Source organism: Pristis pectinata, chromosome 5, assembly GCF_009764475.1.
Source record: "Pristis pectinata isolate sPriPec2 chromosome 5, sPriPec2.1.pri, whole genome shotgun sequence".
NCBI lineage: Eukaryota > Metazoa > Chordata > Chondrichthyes > Rhinopristiformes > Pristidae > Pristis > Pristis pectinata.
In genome coordinates, this window is record NC_067409.1 from 74,028,935 (window position 1) to 74,049,462 (window position 20,528).

General features: G+C 44.9%; 1 protein-coding gene across 3 annotated transcripts in view; it reads right to left on the reverse strand.

The window, feature by feature from the left end:
- tmem108 (transmembrane protein 108) overlaps positions 1-12,339 on the reverse strand; it is a 48,339-nt gene extending 36,000 nt beyond the window's left edge. For 2 of the 3 annotated variants that reach the window (XM_052016660.1, XM_052016658.1), the window contains exons 1-2: positions 11,949-11,993; positions 11,431-11,509 (exon numbers count right to left, since the gene is read on the reverse strand). The gene's annotated coding sequence lies outside the window, so the exon portion shown is untranslated. Of the gene's footprint in view, positions 1-11,430; positions 11,510-11,948; positions 11,994-12,271 lie in introns of those variants that run through there. The other variant, XM_052016659.1, reaches the window with a different exon arrangement.
- Between the last annotated feature and the right edge of the window lie 8,189 nt (positions 12,340-20,528).

Here is a 20,528-nt window from a genome sequence, read left to right on the forward strand (position 1 = left end):
TCTGAGACTCCACGACTTCCCCTCTTTTCCAGTTCTGACAAAAGGTCCCGGACCTAAAATTTTAACTGTTTCTCTCTCCACAGCCACTGCCTGACCTGCTGGATGTTTCTAAATTAAACTCCCAAACAACTTCAAAATGTATTCACATCAACTTCAGATCCATGGTATTCAGTGAGGAAAACTAGTTATCAACCTAACTGGTCTTCACATTACAGGTATTCCTTGATTCCCAAACATTTGATTTATAGAGTCACAGTCATGTGCAAAAGGAACAGGCCCTTCAGCCCACCAGGTCCATGCCGACCATCAAGTACCCATCTGTGCGAATCACATTTACCAGCACTTGGTCTGTAGCCTTCTATGCCATGGTGATTCAAGTGTTTAGCCAGATACTTCTTAAATGTTGTGAGAGTACCTGCCTCCACCACCTCGTCAGGTAGTGCGCTCCAGATTCCAACCTCCCTCTGGGTGACAAAGCTCTTCCTCAGATCCCTTCTAAATCTCTTACCCTTACCCTAAACCCAGGCCCTCCTGTTTTAGATATGTCTGCTATGGGGAAAATTTCCTACTGTATACCCTACCTGTGCTCCTCTTAATTTTGTATCCCTCTATCAGATCCTCCCTTGGCCTTCTCCACTCCGAGGAAAACAAACCCGTCCTGTCCAGTCTGACCTCTTAACTGAAATGCTCCATCACCAGGCAACATACTGGTGAACCTCTTCTACACCGCCTCCAGTGAAATCACATCTTTTCTATCATGTGGTGATTACAACTGCATATAACTGAACTCCAGCAGTGTCTTAACTAATGTTTTCATTCACTGTGTACATCCTACCCACATGAGTCCTCCCACTGTGCATCAGCTCACACTTATCAGATTAAATTCTACCTGCCATCGTTCCATTGTCCCATCTAAACAACTGATCGATGTCATCCTGCAGCCTATAACTATTCTCCTATCGACACCACAAACAATTTTTGTGTCATCTGCAAATATATTAATTATATCTCCCACATTCATATCCATATCATTGAGGTATATGACAAACTGTAAGGGCCCCAGCTGTGTGGAGTTTGCATGTTCTCCCTGTGACTGTGTAGGTTTGCTCTGGGTGCTCCATTTTCCTCCCACATCCCAAAGATGTGTTGGGTGGCTGTTTGGCCACACTGTAAATTGTCCCTTTAAAGTAGGTGGCAAGTGAATCAAAGGGAAATCAATGGGCATGTGAGAATGATTAGCAAGGAAGTAAGGAGAGTGGGAATGGACTGATGGTATTGCTCTGCTGGAAGCTGGCATGGATCTGATGGGCTGAATGGCCTCATTCTGTATATAGTAAGTCGTCAGTGAGAAGAGTAAAATAGGATTAGTGTGGATTTAGTGTAAATGGGTGCTGGATGGTCGGTGCAGACTCAGTGGGCCAAAGGGCTTGTTTCCATGCTATTTGATTCTATGGCTCTATATATCATTTCCTGGACGTTTAACTTTCTATACCTCTTGTCTGTATAGTTTCTGCCTCAGCTGTATCATTCTTGCATGGATTATAGAAATACACACAGTGTTCTCTACGGCATCTGACAAATGCCCTGTGCAATGGTGAATTACTTCCTTTGATCAATACATCAAAGGAAAATCCTTACCTAATAAATGCTTTTTTTAAAAAAAAAGACCTCAATGGATCTATTACTACTCAATCATTCTTTTCCCACTTTGGTCTACAATCCCTCACTAATCCTGTAATGCTCTGCTATTAAATGCATGAATGCCCAACATTAATCTGCAACCACCAAGCAGCTGCCTCTTCTCCGGACAGTCTAATTCCCCGGAGTCTGTCTTCACTCTCCACGGAGTTTTCCCCAGTTGCTGTTTGGGGATCATCCTAAACTCTGCGATGAAGCAACTGAAGCCAAATTTCAGTTAAATTATAACACTGTTGAAGGAAGCTGGTGTTAATACTAAGCCCAGAATGACTTCATGTGTTACATTCCAATGCTTACCACTGTGCAGAATCCCTGTCTTTTCAACCATAACATAATCCACCTCAGCACACTGACAATTTCACTTATTTTCCAATAACTTTCCCATGACGTATCTTGTTTAAAGCCAAATAGAGTCCAAGTGTATCATATCTCAGGCTTAACCACAGATTTGACATTTAATCAATACAACTGATAATTTATACAACAACTCTTTCCTCTTGCAAATCCACACTAATTCCTATCAATTAATTTGGATCTTCAGTGTTTCACTATATATTTTCATGATAATGGCAGAAATTCCCCAGGTTCTGATGAGACTAGCTAGACTGCGGTTATCCTTATAAATTGGGCACAGTGGCAGAGCAGGATGTGCCACTGCTTCACAGCTCCAGTGATCCAAGTTCGATCCTGATCTCCGGTGCTGTCTGTGTGGAGTTTCCATGTTTGCACATTCTCCCTGTTCCTTAGGTTATTTCAGTTTCCTCCCACATTCCAACCTCATGCTAGTTGGTGGGTTAATTGCCCATAGTGTGTAGGTGAGTGGTAGGAGAATCAGGGGAAGTTGATAGTTATGTCAGAGGGTATAGGCTACTGGAAAATAAATGGGGAATGGCCCTGATGGGAATGCTCTGAGAGCTGGCATAGACTCAATGGGCTGAATGGCCTCCTTCTCCATTGTAAGAAAACATGAATATGTTCCCTCTTTAGAGTTCTCATTATAAACCTTTCCAAACTTAAAATTCTTTTCTCATGCTGTTGGTAGAACAGCCCCATTCCTTTTACCTACACATGATAATGTAGGGATAAGAGTAGATCACTGAGATCCTTGAAGCTTTCTCCACCAGGGAACCAGTCCACAGCTCCCTTTGTTCTATATTCCTAAAACTAAACAGATTTTCTAGCATTTCCTAATTTCTGCTTTTGTTCTTATCCTACATGTATATATTTAATTTGCCAGGCAGGTCCCATCACCTTACCATTAACATCTCATTGCACAGACCTAGTAGCACAATGTGCTGGTAACTGCCCTCATTAAGCCAATCGACTCATCCTATCACAGATATTCCCTTTGTTCTACACATCCCTTCTCCCCCATCTCTTCTACTGAAAACCTACAGGCACCTCTCTGTTTCTTATGAAGGGCTGCAGACCCAAAACGTCGCCTGTTTCTCTTTCCACAGATGCTGCCTGACCTGCTGAGTTTTTCCAGCATTTCCTGTTTTTGTTTCAGATTTCCACCATTTGCAGGGTTTTTGATTTTCAAATCTCAACCCTTTGTGTGAAAAAGTGCCTGTTGATGCTATTCCTAAACAGATTATCTTTCACCGTGTGTCCCCTCATTATTGATGCCTTTTGCCTTTGCCAACAAATCCTGTTGTCCTTTAAATCTTCATCAGATCACTCCTCATAAATCCTATATTCAGGGATTCAAGCCAATTCTTAAGATTTAATCTCCTTAACTTAATATCATTTTGGTGGATCTGCCCTGCACTATAGCCAGAGTCAATATATCCTTCTGGAGGTGCATTGAAGGGGTTCCAATCCTTTTCCATTGTATTGCAGTCTGCTTGAGACAAGAACCAATGTTTAGCATTTGGATTGCTTTCTGGGACTGTATAACAGTTTCTAAGGGTGATGGTGTTGCAGTGGTTAGTGTTGCTGCCTCACAGTTCCAGGAACCCAGGTTCCATTCTTCTCTCTGGTGCTGTCTGTGTGAAGTTTTCACATTCTCTCCATGAACGCGTGGGTCTCCTCCCACAGCCCCAAGACTTGCTTGTAGGTTAACTGATGGATGCAATTATCCTTTAGCATTGGTTAGTTGCAAAAAGAGTTGGAGGGGAGCTCATTGGCATGTAAGAGAGTAAGCTGTAGGGTTACCGGGAAAAAGGAAGAGGGGCAAGGAGAACTGGCATGGACTCAATAGGCCTAATGGCCTCCTTCTGTGTCATGATAAGTAAATAGCTCAGGACATGCTTTTAATTGGGTGACACTGCTGCGGTTGAAGTTTCTCAGCATTTGGACTATAATCTGGTTGCCTGAACAGAGACCTGGTTCAAACAAGTATTCAAGAATGAATCTAAAAGCAAGAGAGGGAGATGGCAGTGTTAGAAATAAAAATAATGCAATGGTTGATTCAAGGACTGAATGTGTTTGGCTTGGGTTAAGGAATTGAGGCGGCCTTGCTGTAAAGTACCAAGGCCAGTCCTGAGTCCTTTAGGGGAGACTAGAGGCTAAGAAATGGTGAGAAATATCTGAGTGTATAAAGCTGTTGTTGGAGTTGTTCTCATCATCCCTTAGAGATGGAAAGACTTTGGACAGTCAGGCAGAGAATTATTTGTTTCCCAATACTTATCCTCTGACCCATTCTTGTTCATGGGGTTGGGATTGTGCTGAAGGTATGCGGGGTTTTTATGGAGGATGTAAACGGCATTGAACCAGGCCATTTGGCTCAACTAATCCAATGCATTTACGCTCCACTTAAACTTCGCCTCGTCTTTTCTGATCCACATGTATCAGTACAGGTCTCCATTCCCTTTTCCCTCATGTGCTTGTCCGGCTGCTACTTAAAGCTAACTGTACTATGTGCCTCACCCCCTCCCTGTGTTGGCTCCTAGCTTGGGAGCTATCCAACTCTGCTAGACGTTTATAATACAAGGGTCCAAAGCACCAACAGAGAACCACTCTCTCCTTAGGCAGTCACTCAGGATGACTTACTTCTACTCTGGATTTAGAATCATAGAGTCATAGAGCATGGAAACAGGCCCTTTGGCTCAACTCGTCCATGCCGAACATGGTGCCCACAGAGCTGTGTTTGGCCCATATCCCTCTAAACCTCTCCTGTCCATGTACTAATCCATGTTTTGTGGGCTCTGAGGTTGCTGATGAGGCCAATGTAAGAACTGCAGACACTTCCACAGATGGGCAGGAGGTGGCTAATGGGGCAAGTGGGTGAGTAGTTTGTGAGATGGTGAACTCCTTCTGCTGCTTATGCGGGGCTCCTGTATGGTCCGGATGCATGAACTCAAGATACTCAACACCATCTGAATGCTCTTTCTCCATTTTGAGTGGTCATGGGCCAGGGATTCCTGGGAGTCAGTGGGAATGTTGCATTTCTCTATTTTTCTGTCTACCTGGTAATCTCCAGCTGTGATAGAGCTGGAGTTTGGTTTACCAACTCATCTGAGAGAATGGGCCTTACAATCAATGTCTGCAAGACAAGGGTCTTCTACCAACCTGCCCCCGTGAACTGCCCTCTGACAAAAAAGGTTCCCAATGAGGCCCTGGAAAATGTGAACCACTTCCCTTATCTGGAGAGCCACTCTTAGCAAAGGCAGATATTGATGAAGAAGTCCATCACCACCTTCAATGTGTCTGCACAGCCTTCGGTCAATTGAGGAAAAGGGTTTTTGAAGATCAAGACCTCAGACCTGGCACAAAACTCATGGTCTAACGGACAGCAGTGATCCGTGACCACCTGAGACCTAGACTAAAAAAAACCCACCTTAAGTAACTGAAAATGACTTCTATAAAATCTATACTAATTCACTTATTGCTGAGTAAGTAGTCAGTTTCTTAGTAAGCATATATTTTTTAAATACTTAAAAGCTTTTATTTTTGTCCTTGTGTTCAAGAGCTTTCTTTAATGTCTCTGAGTAGGCAAAATTAGTGGAAAATTGAAAAGCCAAAAAAACTGCAGATGCAGGAAACCTGAAATAAAAACAGAAACTGCTGGAGACTTACCACACTATTGAAAATATATGTACGTTCAAGTGAACTTGTCCTAACGGAAGTTTAATAGGATCCATTGTGAAAGTAAAGCAAAATCACAACATCCATGCATTTCAGTATCTGGTCTCCAGGTGAGATATCTTTTATCGGGCAGGACAATTTCAGAAGGTTCATCATTTTTACATTTAATTGCACATGTGCAATGCTCTGTAGTTGCTGTCCAATCTACATTTAAGCAGTGTGAGTGTTATTACCCTTCTCATTATTTCTCCAGATTATAAAATAAATCAAACCTGTCTGGCTTTCACTCCTTCAACATTCCCTGGATCATCAGCAAAGTTCCCACTTAACTGCTTGTGAAGGCCTCCTCACCAAATGGACTGTACCACCAATAGGAATCAGCCAATTATCATCTTCTGAAGAAAATTAGGGATCAATTATAATTGCATCCTCTCTAGCATGCCAATTTTAAAAATTTCCTATCAGGATATGGGATATCAGGATATGCAGAACAATAGATAAATGTAACAATATATGTCCAAAAAACTAAGGGAAAAACTTATGAAGTTGAGGGAATGTAGAACAGCAGATACATTTACATCACTGTGATGTTGACTAGCTAATTACAGGATGCACACTGTACAGTAAGGACCTATATCAACAGTATTTTATCTTCAGAATAAGAAAACAAAGGAATATTATAGTGACTGTCACAGGCATTTTAAGAAATATTGGGAATAAAAAATATATACATTTAAATTGTTCTAACAGAAACCAAAAACTAATATTAAAATACTTGTATTTGAAATAATCAAGGATGGAATGAAAAAAATCATTTTCATTTATTGGGGAATTACATGTAATTGCTTAGCAGGTTTGGGAATTTACCAGATTTTCCTAGTTTGACCAGAATTTCTTTTCTTTGTTCTGAACTGTATATGGTGAAGTATATAGAAATAGTGTAAATGATTGCATTGGACTGGAGACATATTAAAATAAAACCACATTTAACTCATTTCCATTTCTGGAAATGGTACTTAACATCTTTCTCCCACTTGTGCTATTTTTGGAATGCAATTTTGTTTTAGGCTGCATGCTACTTTGGTTAAGGACTGTTTATGAATTTTGAAAAACCAACAACCGTTGTAAGTGGGTCAATGTACTGACAATAAAAGCAACTAAAGAGATTTTTGTGTCTTTTAAACACAAGCTTGATTAGGCAGAGCTCCTGCCATTTTGTGTGCACTCCAAAGTGAATTTATGAATACAATTTTCAAAGTATATAACTTGTTAAAGCAAATTGCATCAAAGAAATCAATGCTGCAAAGACAATGCACATTTTAAAGATAGACCCAAGTAAATGCCTACATCTAATATCACTGCAACAAGGCAATGAAATAAGTTAAATTCTATTTTATTACTCTTGACACTGTCGATTTTAATTGGGCTGATTGGAGGTGATGGTAGCCACTGTTCTGAAGGAAATGACTGTCTGTCAGTTGCTCCTAGTACTGGACATCCTGAACTTGTGCTGTAGGTCTGAACCTGACTGTGTAACTGATCCCAGTGCATTTGTCATTCCACTCTGTTGCTGCCATCCAGGAGGGGAACACTATTATTTTTGCCTTCTCCAGCAGGCTGTTGACTACACCACCCCTATTCTAGCCAGATCTGGATAATTTTTTTTATCGATCTAAAAAATTATTTAAAGCAGTTTTAATAGGTCTTAAATGTCCTCAAATCTCCTCCTCACTGCTGAGGCCTTACTCCAGCCTTGGACAACTGAACCCAAAAATCTAAACCAGGTCAGTATGGGTGTGAGGAGGACAGGGGTGGAGGTGTGTGGGCTATTCTGGGTTGAGGGGAAGTGCAGAATGAAGTTGGTGGGCTGACTCACTTGTTTATATGGCGCTCCTAGTCAGTACTTAATGAGTACTTAATTGAGTGCCAAGTCCTTCAGCAAGATACTGGAGAGCACACTCTCAGGTGCAGGGCTACTTGGACAACCCCGGGGCTCCTGACTTCCACAGTTAAGTAAGCATGTGCAAGCACCAGAAGTTGCCGACTTCTTTATTTCCTTAACAACTCCGTGAAGCAAATGGCAGAGGGTGTAAGTTGACAAGGAGATCTGGAGATTCCTAAGTCCCACAGCTCACTTAATTTCCCAAACCTGTGAGCAATTTGTGCATTAATAACAGGGTGTGCTGCTAATGAATTGTGATTGTTCACAACAAGATTTGACATGATGTCAAGTCCTTCAGAAAACACCAGATCCGTCAGCAGACATAATATTCCATCAAGCAATATTGAAATCCTACAGGTCTATAGGAGCACTAACATTCCATTATGTCCACCAGGATATTCTACATTTCATGGTATGGAGTTTGCAGCTCCATCAAAATACACTGTACTCCATCATGTGAATCTACATTATATTGTCAGTCAGGAAATTCTACTTTCAAATATCTACAAGCAGCAGATTCTACATTATTATCACTGTAGTTACATCTGATGAAGCTTCATTGATCCTTTCTCTCTCCACAGATGCTGCCTGACCTGCTGAGTACTGAGTCATAGAGTAATACAGCTTGGAAACAGGCCCTTCAGCCCAACTCATCCATGTCCACCATGATACCCACCAAGCTAGTCCCATTTGCCCTCGTTTAGCCCATATCCCTCTAAACTCCTCCTGTCCGTGCACTTATCCAAATGTCTTTTAAATGTTGTTATTGTACCTGCCTCAACCACTTCCCCTGGCAGCTCATTCCATATACGCACCACCTTCTGCATGAAAAAGTTTCCCCTCAGGTCCCTTTCAAATCTTTTACCTCTCACCTTAAATCTATGCCCTCTAGTTTTTAATTCCCCTTCCCTGGGAAAAAGACGATGTGTGTTCACCCTGTCTGTACCCATCATGATTTTATACACCTCTATAAGGTCACCCTTTCATCTCCTATGTTCTGAGGGATAAAGTCCTAGCCTGCCCAACCTCTCCCTATAACTCACTTACAAGGATTTTTTTGTTTTAGAAGCCCTTTCATAAAACTACATTGATTCTATCTAATCAAATAATGAATTTCTAGATGACCAGTTACTACATGGGCTCCAGTATATTCCTGAGAACAGATGTTAGGTCGAGTAGCCTCCAACTCCCTGTAATCTCTAACACTTCTTTCATGAATAGCAGTGTTAAATTTGCAGCTTTCCAATCCACTGGGAGCATTCTAGAATTCAGGGAATTTTGGAAGATCACAGCCAATGGATACACTATCTCTCTAGCCTCTTCTTTTAGCTCCCTAGGATAAAGAGAATTTGCCAATTCTTGGTCCATTTTGTTTACCTGATACTTCCCTTCTAACAATAATGTTTATTGTAAATTTCTCCTCCCCTTTGCACCCTTACTTCCTATTATTTTTTGGCATGCTGTTTGTGTCTAGTCTCAGTTTTCTGTTAGCCAGCCAATCAACCCACATCTATATGTAACCTCTTACACCATGAGTTTTATTTTCCACAATAACCTTTGATGCTTTATCAATGTCTTCTAGAAATCTAAGTTCCCCTTTATCCATAGCATATTTTTCTTCTTAAGTGAACTCCAATAAACACAATTTCCCTTTCACAAAATCACTTTGACTTCTCCGGATTTACCTTGAAGTCTTCCAACTGATCTTTAACCAGCTTCTAACATTTTTCCCATGACAGATGTTAAGTTAATTGGCCTGTAGTTTCCTGCTTTCTGTTTCCCTTTTTGAATAAATGAGCTCCCACTCACGCTGTGAAACATTACACAAGGAATGACGTCAGTCTGTGTGTGTGTCTGGCACAGTTATCGTGTCAGGCACGCAAGGGTGCCTGGTCGAATTTCTGGAAGAATGGGGGTCATCCTATTGAATTGACACTACCGAGTTTCACTCTGGATAAGGTCAGTTTTTAATTGCATAACATTGACAAAAAAAGGCATTGTATGATTGAATCACACATTTTTGATTAGTTGGTAATCTACATGTATTTAATTGCTAATTTAAATTTAGATGCATGGAGTCACAGAGTTGTACAGCACAGAAACAGGCCCTTCGACCAACCACGTCCATGTCGACCTTTTTGCCCATCTCCACCAATCCTATTTGCCTGCATTAGGGTCATATCCTTCTATGCCTTGCCTATTTAAGTGTCTGTTTCAATCTCTTAAACATATTCATACATATTTAATTGTTTATACTGTTTTTAGATATTTTAATTCTTTTAATTTGTTTCAAAGATTTCATATTTACAAATTTAAAAGCATTTTTTTTTAATAGTCTGGATGACTAACTTAACAGGTTGTCAAAGATTTGGGGGTGGGGGATGGGGACTTGCCATGTCCAACAGACTCCACTGGATCTCCCTGTTGAGGAACCAACTTCAGGGGCTAAGTTGCACTGCAGATAAGCGTAGGTCAGGGGAGCTGTCAGCGCTGACAACTCAGTACTCACTGCTGGAAAGAACCCTTGGGCCAAATGTGGCCCATGAGCCGGATGTTGTGCATCACTGACCTAGAAGGTTGAGAGCAGTCTACTTATGAATATATCTTCACCTCCAAGGAACACACCATTCTGATGGACAAACATTGTCCTTCAGGCCACATTCCTAGAACTCCAAACCTTATGGGACCACTTTCCCCACACGGATCATGCCAGTTCAGGAGGGTAGTCCAATTGAATTGCCTTCCTCCCAGATTCTATGAATGTGCAGTAAATGCTGGGCTTACTCATACCTTCCACACCCTAGAGTCATACAAGATAGAAACAGCTATTTCCATGCTGATCCTGAGCAAGAATTTTTTTTCCTTGTGTCACAGTCATGCAATATTTTATATTGAGAGTGTTAAATCATAAGGTTTACACATGCAGTAACTTCATAAGGGAATTTTAGAAGTGTTCCACCGTTGATTACTTCTAATGAGTTATGTTGTCTGGTTGGGAGCTGGCATGGCCTCTTCCTGTACTGTATCTAAGATTATATGAATTTGAAAGATGCTTTTAAAATGTCACTGCCTGGAATTTCAGTGGTTTGCTTTGATAATGGAGAATGTTTGTAGATCACACTTCTGAATTACTGTATCAGGCTATAAGTGGACCAATTCTCCATAGCAACACAAACTTGTAAAATTATTCCTGTAGTGACTAAAGGGTCTTGACCCAGGTGTTGTGAATTAGTCTGTGAAATTAATAGGAAAGGAGAAGGTTTGATTAACACCATTTCTAATTGTTGGGTAGTAATTTTGGGAGGGGGAGGGGTGGAGGTGTGAGGGTGAGGGAAGCAGCTGGAACATTAATGGATACCTCCACACATCTTACTGAAAACTGAATTCACAATCAGGATCATCCCTGCAACAAGCAACGTATAAACACAAAAGGCAAGGTAGGAATGAAACAAAGAAATAAAATTAGGCTGAGCAGAGAGAATAATATAAATTTATTTTGGGGCTGAACTGAATCATTTCTGGCCTGTTTCATTCAATATGCTTTAACAGGTAATCAGTACTCAGCCATTGCAATGTTTTCCTAAGCCTGTGTCAACTGCTGTATTGTACTCAGCCACAGAAAGAGTCAAGCAGATTATGCAGATTTAAGGGAAACCACGATTATGTTATCCAAGTGTGTACATCCCATTTATTACTCTCTTCACACCGCAAATCATTTCTGGAGTCAAGGAAAATTAATAGATTGGAAAATGAAATTGTACCTTGATGGAGGTTGCGTAGAATTCCTGAAATGCATTTACATCCTCAAGGTCTCGGCTTCTCTTTCTTCCCATTAAGATACTGCAATGGATGAAAGTTGAAGCATAAATAATGACTGTTATCACACAGCACATCGTGTTTCTTCACCAGCACCAATGCTAAACGTATTTATGGATTCACATTGGCAGCAGAGGAGAAACGAGAAGGAAATGACAGATACACGCCTGGAGATGCTCTGCTTAAAATAACCTGATGACAGAACAAAGTATAATAGATCATCCTGAAAGCTAATTATTTCCTGACACATTTTACGACCAGGCTTCTGTTTTTTTGTGAAATACAAGCCATAAAGGACCGACCTCAAAATGAAAGACAGACTGGTATAAAGACTCTGTTTCTACCCCTCTGGAATAAATGATTTGTGGGCTATTAACAAACAGTCTGCTGTGGACCAAAATTTAAAGTGAGCGATGCTGAAGGATTATTAGTTGGTATTTAATGAAAAAATGGGAAGGCTTACCTCTCTGGAGCTGCACAGTCTTCCTCTGATTCTCTATAAAGAAAGCCTTAGCCTATAATGGTGCTGCTCCAGATAATTCTGCACCAGGCAGGCCAATGGCACATGTTGCCCAGCATCAGTCACATGACAGCAGTGGCCAATCTCCATAATCTTTTCCGCAGTGCTGAGTGGAACTCTCCAGGGGAAAGCTTTAAACGGCTCTGGCTTGTTAGAGGCAGACACAATAGGGAGAAGACACAGTCTGACCCCTCTACCTCTTCAAGCTAACCTCCCCCCTCGGGAAAACAATCTCAGCACGTTTGAGGTGTAGCTGTTTTGCTCACCTGAGAAAGGCTCGGATAGAGTTGTAGCTGACAAGATGGAGAGAGATGTGTGCAGCCACAGAATGCAAATGAGTACTTGCTGTCGCAGTTTATAGTTGGATTGGTGAAAAAAAAATCCAAAGATTGGAATGAACGATGTTGCAAACTGCTTGCCCACTGCATATCAGGAATGGATATTCCATGTTTGGAAGAGCGCTTTAAACAAACACATTTTACGCGTGTATAGCCACATCCTTAATGTGACAATGATTCTGGGGTTAGTTGTGCCTCTGCTGCGCACTCCCCATGTAAACATCACTGGCTGGCACATTTAAGGAAAATGCAGGGTACCACTCTTTGCTGTTTTCCACAGTGGTGTGGCATTCTTCAGCTTGTTGCACTTAATTGGCAGCAGAGTGTTATAGAAATGATAATAAGCAGTTGTACCACAGATGAGATAAATAGTATGTATATAGCTCTGTACAGGCATTTAATGGTGAGTGTCAAACACATTTTTAAACAAGGGTAATGATTACTCATTATAATTCTGCCTGTTCAAATAAAAATGTCAGGCATTTGAAAAACCAAAATCCAGTGTTATTTCTGCTGTTTAAAATTGGAACAATTCAGGTCCTCTTTTGTTGAGATTATTTATATAGCACCATAAAATTGTAGTACTGTAGCGGCTAGCTACACACTACAAAATGAAGACACAGAGTCGCTGGTTTGAAATCAGAAGTCAAATGAACGACAGGGGCACGGTGCGCCTTTAATATCCGAAACTTCCCGCGCTAAAGTTCCTGCACTGATGTCACGTGCGGGTCACCTGACCTTCCTGCGCATGGGCTTTCCTAGCCCGATGATGGGGAAGAAGGAGGGCCCCGCGCCATCTTGGATCGGGGCCTCTGACGATGTTCGCGATGTCGGGAGCCGGTTCGATGCTGGTGCGGTGAGTCGCTACATAACCCCCCCCTCCCCCCCCACCCCCCCCAGAACCGGTGATACCGTCGCGAAAACCAGAATTCAATAAACTATGACTTGGGTGGCCTGCCCCTGCGTCACACTTGTTGGACCACCACAGATTGGTCCAAGTCTAAATGAGCCGGCTTCAGCCGGTCAATTGTAAAAACCTCCTCGTGTCTCCCAGTGTCCAGCACAAACGTAGACCCATTGTTCCCGATGACCCGGAACGGCCCTTCATACAGCCGCTGCAGCGATGTTCGGTGCGCGGCCCTCCTGACAAAGACAAACTTACAGTCTCAGAGGGAAGTCGGCATATGGGTTGGGGCCTGTCCGTGTCGCGAGGTGGGTATCGGGGCCAGGTTTCCAAGCCGCTCGTGCAGCCGGTCGAGCACTGCGGTAGGTTCTTCCTCTGGCCCCCGAGGGGCTGGTAGGAACTTACCTGGGACGACTAAGGGCGTTCCGTAGACCATCTCGCGGACGAGGCATGCAGGTCCTCTTTTGGTGTGGTGCGTATCCCCAGCAGGACCCAGGGGAGTTTGTCTACCCAGTTGGGCCCCTTAAGGCGGGCCATGAGTGCCGACTTCAGGTGTTGATGGAACCTCTCCACCAGCCCATTGGATTGCGGGTGATAGGCGGTGGTGAGGTGGATCCGGGAACCCCACAGGTCGGCGACGGCAGACCACAGGCTGGAGGTGAATTGACCTCCCCTGTCTGAGGTGATATGTGCCGGGACACCGAAACGGGCCACCTAAATTGATAAAAGGGCCCGCGCGCAGGACTGGGTGGAGGTGTCTGCGAGGGGAATGGCTTCAGGCCAGCGGGTAAAACGGTCAACAATCATGAGGAGGTACTGCGCTCCTTGGGAGACTGGGAGGGGGCCGACCAGGTTGACGTGGATATGGTCGAACCTCCAGCGGGTAGGTTGGAGATATCGCAGAGCAGGGTGCGTTCACCGGGGCCTACCACTAGGTCTTGCAGTTGCAGGCCTGAGACTGCGGTGCGATACCTGGGCACCTCCATGTCCGTTCACTGTGCCTCCGCCAAGGCGCCAAAATCCACCCCCTGGGACAAAACTTGGATGGTGGGCCGTGACAGTGCATCTGCGACCACGTGCTCTTTCCCAGACAAATGGCGGACGTCAGTGGTGAACTCTGAGATGTACGACAAGTGCCGCTGCTACTGTGCTGACCAGGGATCTGAGACCTTGTTGAAAGCGAAGGTCAACGGCTCGTGGTCGGTGAAAGCTGTAAACTGCCTGCCCTCCAAGAAGTATCGGAAGTGTCTGATGGCCAGGTACAATGCCAACAGCTTGCGATCGAAGGCGCTATATTTGAGCTCTGGTGGTCGAAGGTGCCTGCTGAAGAACGCCAGCGGTTGCCAACGCCCTTCGATAAGCTGCTCTAAAATGTCTCCGACCGCTGCGCTGGAGGCGTCGACCGCGAGGGCAGTCGGGACATCTGTACATGGATGCACCAACGTGACCGCGTCCGCCAAGGCCTGCTTGGTTTCGACGAACACGGTGTGAGCCTCTTCTGACCAAACAATGTCCTTGCTTCCGCCCGACAGGAGAGCAAACAACGGGTGCATGATGCAGACCGCGGATGGTACGAACCGGTGATAAAAGTTTACCATACCGAGGAATTCCTGCAAGCCCTTGATGGAGGTGGGTCTGGCGAAATGGTAGATGGCGTCGACCTTTGCAGGCAGGGGTGTGGCGCCGTTGTTTGTTGATCCGATGGCCCAGGAAATCGATTGACTCAAGCCCAAACTGGCATTTGGCTGGGTTGATGGTCAGGCCGAAATCCCTCAGGCAAGAAAAGAGTTGGCGGAGGTGCGTGAAATGTTCCTGGCAGCTGCTGCTGGCAATCAAGATGTCGTCGAGGTATATGAAGACGAAGTCAAGGTCGTGCCTGACTGCGTCCATCAGCCGTTGGAAGGACTGAGCAGCGTTCTTGAGCCCAAAGGGCATCCAGACGAATTCAAAGAGGCCAAAAGGTGTGATCAGCGCCATCTTTGGAATGTCATCCGAATGCACCGGGATCTGGTGATAGCCGTGGATGAGGTCGACCTTGGAAAAAATGGACCGCCCAGGCAGGTTGGAAGCGAAGTCCTGAATATGCGGCATGGGGTACTGGTCCGGGGTAGTAATGTCGTTCAGGTGTTGGTAATTGCCACAGGGTCACCAGCCTCTGGCTGCCTTGGGGACCATGTGTAGCGGAGAGGCCCATGGGCTGTCTGACCTGCGGATAATCCCCAACTCCTCCATTTTTTTGAATTCCTCTTTCGTGAGGCGGAGCTTGTCTGGGGGTAGCTGCTGGGCGTGGGTGTGGAGGGGAGGGTTCTGGGTGGGTATGTTTTGCTGGACACCGTGCTTGGGCAAGGTGGTGGAGAACTGGGGTGTTAGTACGGATGGGAACTCTGCCAGGACCCTGGCGAACTCGTTGGTCGATGTGGTGACGGAGTCGAGGTGTGGGGCTGGTAGCTTGGCCTCACTCAATGAGAACGTTTGGAAGGTCCTGGCATGTACCAAACACTTACCCTGCAGGTCAACCAACAGAAGGAAGTCTGCCCCGAGGAGTGGTTGTGCGACAGCAGCCAGGATGAACTTCCAAGTAAAGTTGCAGGTGCCGAACTGGAGGTGCACCAAATAGGTGCCAAAGGTCCGAATGGCACTACCGTTGGCGGCTCTGAGGGCGGGTTCTGCTACGCAGTTGCGAGTCTCGTGGCTATTGGGAGGCATGACGCTGACTTCGGCTCCGGTGTCCACTAGGAAACGACATCAGGACCGCCTGTCTCACACATACAAGAGGCTATCCGGGTGGCCAGGCGCCATAGTCATTAGCGGCGGCTGGCTCTGGCGTTTCTCGGAAACCTGCAATGGTGGCCGGCACCTGCGGGCGTCAGCGCCCCACCGCTGGTGGTAGAAACACCATTGGTTGGTCGGTATCTCAGAACTGGTGGCGGGTGGGGTGTGTTCGATTGCCGGGTCTGGCCTGCTGGGCCACTGGGTATGTGGCGTGGCAACGCGTTCGATGGACGCCCCGCTCTCCTTTCTCGCCCGCCAGAGGACATCCGCCTGGGCAGCCACCTTCCGGGGGTCGCTGAAATCTGCATCCGCCAGGAGCAGGTGGATGTCATCGGGTAACTGCTCCATGAAGGCCTGCTCAAACATCAGGCAGGGTTTGTGGCCGTCTGCCAGGGCCAACATCTCGTTCATGAGTGCGGGGGGGGGGGGTCTGTCGCCCAACTCATCGAGGTGGAGTAGGCGGGAGGCCCGTTCGTGTCGGGAAAGGCCGAAAGTCTCGAGAAGGAGGGTCTTGAATTTATCGTACTTCTCCTCCTCCGGGGGCGCCTGAATGAAGTCCTCGACCTGGGCTGCGGTGTCTTGGTCGAGGGCGCTCACCACGTAGTAGTATTTGGTGTCGTCCCTGGTGATCTGGCGAATCTGGAATTGGGCCTCAGCCTGGTCGAACCAGACACGAGGCCTGAGGGTCCAGAAGGTGGGCAGTTTAAGGGCTACTGCCTGTACATCTTGTTGTGCAGACATCGTGGGTCCAAAAACGTTTGGGCCTTTCGGGGTCACCAATGTAGCGGCCAGCTACAGACTACAAAATGAAGACACAGAGTAGCTGGTTTGAAATCAGAAGTCGAATGAATGACAGGGGTGCGTGCGCCATTAATATCCGAAATTTCCCGCGCTACAGTTTCCGTGCTGACATCATGCCCGTGTCACCTGACCTTCCTGCACGCAGCCTTTCCTAGCCCGACGATGGGGAAGAAGGAGGGCCCTGCACCATCTTGGATCGGGGCCTCCGACGACATTCGCGATGTTGGGAGCCGGTTTGATGCCGGTGCGGTGAGTCGCTACAGTACCATATATTCAAACAGCACAGGAGGAGCCATCAAGCTCTTCAGAAGGGTTTCTTGCTCCTTCCTGGGGCCTTGCAGTTTTTCCCAGTGTATCCTGGTGTCCTTTAAAGGTTGTTACTGACTCTGCTTCCACCACCTTTTCCATCAGGTTTTTCCAGATCATAACAATTCAATTTCTCTCCCCCCATCCAACCCCCTTGTGTCTTCTGGTTACTGAAAGCAATTTCAATTCCCTTGCTCTAATAAATCCTTGCATGATTTTGAACATCTCTATTACATCTCTTTAGCTTCTCTGTACCTAAGGGAACAACTCCAGCTTCTCTCATCCCCCATGCCTTCCTAAATCTCTCCAAGGCCTTGATGTGTCCCTAAAATGAGCTGTCCAGGACTGTACAAAATACAGCAGGAGAGACCCAACCAGGGTTTTATAAAGGTTCTGTATAACTTCTTTGTTTTTGTATTCAATTTATAGCTCATATTCCACATTCATATTTTCATATCCTTACCAAATTCTCCTGACACCATCAACATTTTCTATACATAAACCTCTTTGGTTTCTATTGCATATAAAACTGTACCATTTATATTATCCAAACTTTTAATCTTAACCTTATGCAGGAGTAAAATTCTAGATTGTTGTAGTATACAAAATATTCACTAGTACAGGGTTGGCTAGCCAGGAGCTGTTAGATGTCCAGTAGTGAAGGGATGATGAGTAGTCACTTCAGTCTAGCTCTGACTTTGTCCTGTTTGAACCTACGGCACTCTTTACCAATGTAGGATTTGAATACAGAATGCTTTTGCCTGGGTGACATCAAAATGATTGGCTGCCATGGAGCTCAGTGTGGAGATGATTTTAGCCAAACTGTGAAACCAGGCATTATACTGGTGCACTGTTAAAAAGGAAATGACTGGTGAAAGTGGGGGAACAGAAGGTGATGCACAGACTAATTGGTGATTGTCATGATTAAACCGGAATGTGGACAGTGAAACTGATTTCTGTAGGTCTAGTGCTCAAGGTTCAGTTTTGGTCTGGAAAGAGTGCAGAAAAGATTTACAAGGATGTTGTCAGGACTCAAAGGACTGAGTTATAGAGAGAGGTTGAGCAGGCTAGGACTTTATTCAGTGAGGTGTGAGTAGTGATCTTATAGAGGTGTATAGAATCATGAGGGGCATAGATAGGGTCAATGCACTCAGTCTTTTTCCCAGGGTTGGGGAATCAAGAACTAGAGGGTATAGGTTTAAGGTGAGGGGGAGAGATTTAATAGGAACCTGAAGGGCAACTTTTTCATCCAGAGGGTGGACCGTATATGGAATGAGATGCCAGAGGAAGTGGTGAGGTACGTACATTTATTTAAACGGTACTTGGCCAAACACGGGCAAATGGAACTAGATGAGATGAACATCTTGGTCAATGTGGACCAATTGGGCCAAAGGGCCAGTTTCCATGCTGTATGACTCTATGACTAAGTGCCATACAGATGCAATTTCATTTGAGTTGTGTGAAGTGTTGGTTGCTCAGACTGGGAGAGAAACCATTGAGGAATGATTTTCCAAGGTGTTAGAGAGAGGGTGGTACGTAAGGTCCTGGTAGGGGAGGTCTACCCACAAGCAGGGGTGTAGGCCATGGACACAGCAAATGGAGGTGTTGTTAAGGACAGCATTTATTGCCCATCTGTAATTGCCACTGAACTGAGGAGGCAGATCAGCCACAGCATGGGTCTGGATCAGATGGAGATAATAAGGATGGCAGATTCCTTTCCCTGAAGGGAGTTGGTTAACCAGATTGTTTCTGATGAAAATTACAGGTACCATTATTAATACCAGATTTGTTTTTATTCTAAATTTACTTGAATTTCTTAGTTGCTATGGCAACTTAACTGTTATGCTACCATACCCAATGAGTGCACTTAATGGATTGCCTGGGCTAAATCACCAAGAATCCAGTTACCATCTCAACCAAATGGTGCAGGCCACCAGCCTGGTCGAGACACCTGAACAGCTACTTCAGGAGCCCAGTCATGTGCTCAGATATTTGAAGTGGCTGAGTTGTTCCCATTGCATGAGTGGTCCGCTGTTGCTTTACAATCTGATTGTGCAACTCCACCAGAGAAATCCAGGAAGCTTGAAGAGGAGGTTCAAGGAGACCACCAACAAGGTGACCTACACTTAGAAGAAACACTTAGCCCCTTCTAACCAAAGTGGGCATTTGACACAGCAACACATCATTTCTATAGCTTGACCATCAGGCTGCTTCGTGAATTACCATTCCACAACCCAGATCCATGAGGACTGGAGAACCTGAGCTGGGGAGTGATTGCATAGACTTTCATTTTCCTTCGAACAAGGAGTTTCAGCAGAGACTTAATAGTGATGTACAAAATAAGTGGCCTGGATAGGCTGACTGGAAAAGGTTTATTCCCTTTACAAAGAGGTCAATAACTAGGAAGTTGTCGGTAGAGCGAATGAAGGAGAGCTGAGATAGAACATTAATCACTCGAAGTCTGACAGTCACTGCGTGAAAGGATGTTTATGGCAGAAACACTCACCACATTTATAAAAGCACCTGGAAGAGAACCTGATGCAAAAAAAATCCATAGAGGTACCTAGAATTCATAGAGCACAGAAACAGGCCCTTCAGCCCACTGAGTCACTGCCAACCATCAACCACCCATTCACACCAATCCTACCTTAATCCCATTTTTATTCTCCCCACATTCCCACCAACTCCCGAGGCCCTACCACTCAACACACTAAAGATAATTTACAGCAGCCAATTAACCTACCAACCTGCACGTCTTTGGGATGTGGGAGGAAACTGGAGCACCCGGGGGAACCTGTGCAGTCACAGGGAGAACATGCAAACTCCACACAGACAGCACCTGGAGGTCAGGATTGAACCTGGGTGTCTGGCACTTAGACAGCAGCTCTAACAGCTGTGCCACCCAGAGATGGCGGTTGCATATAATTTCAAAGATCCTTTAGACTGACGTGGAGTTTGTATTAGCCTTTGTTGTAATATCTGAGGGAGACAGAAACATACCAGTTCTTTTTGGTGCAGCCAATCTGATTTATTTCTCTGCCTGACTCCCCCTGCTGGTTAACTAGTAAGGCAGCACCACAGCAACCCATGGCACACACCACTCATTATACAATGTATGTACCACAAATTGGTGAGATTCTTTCTCTGATAGTTTGTCCTTGTGAAGCTCTGGTGAACTGAAGATCTTCATGAACTGCAAAGCCAATCACACTGAGCATTGGGCCCAGTGTGTGCACTGCCCAATAAAAGAAAACAATTGCAAAGTAATCTGCTTGATGTTAACAAGCAAATAAAAGGCTGTATTGCAGTTCTCAGAAAGGTGTGGAACACTACTTTGCATCAAATATTGCTTAATGGACTGCTTAGTTGACTCAGCTCCACAAACACCCCCAACCCCCATTT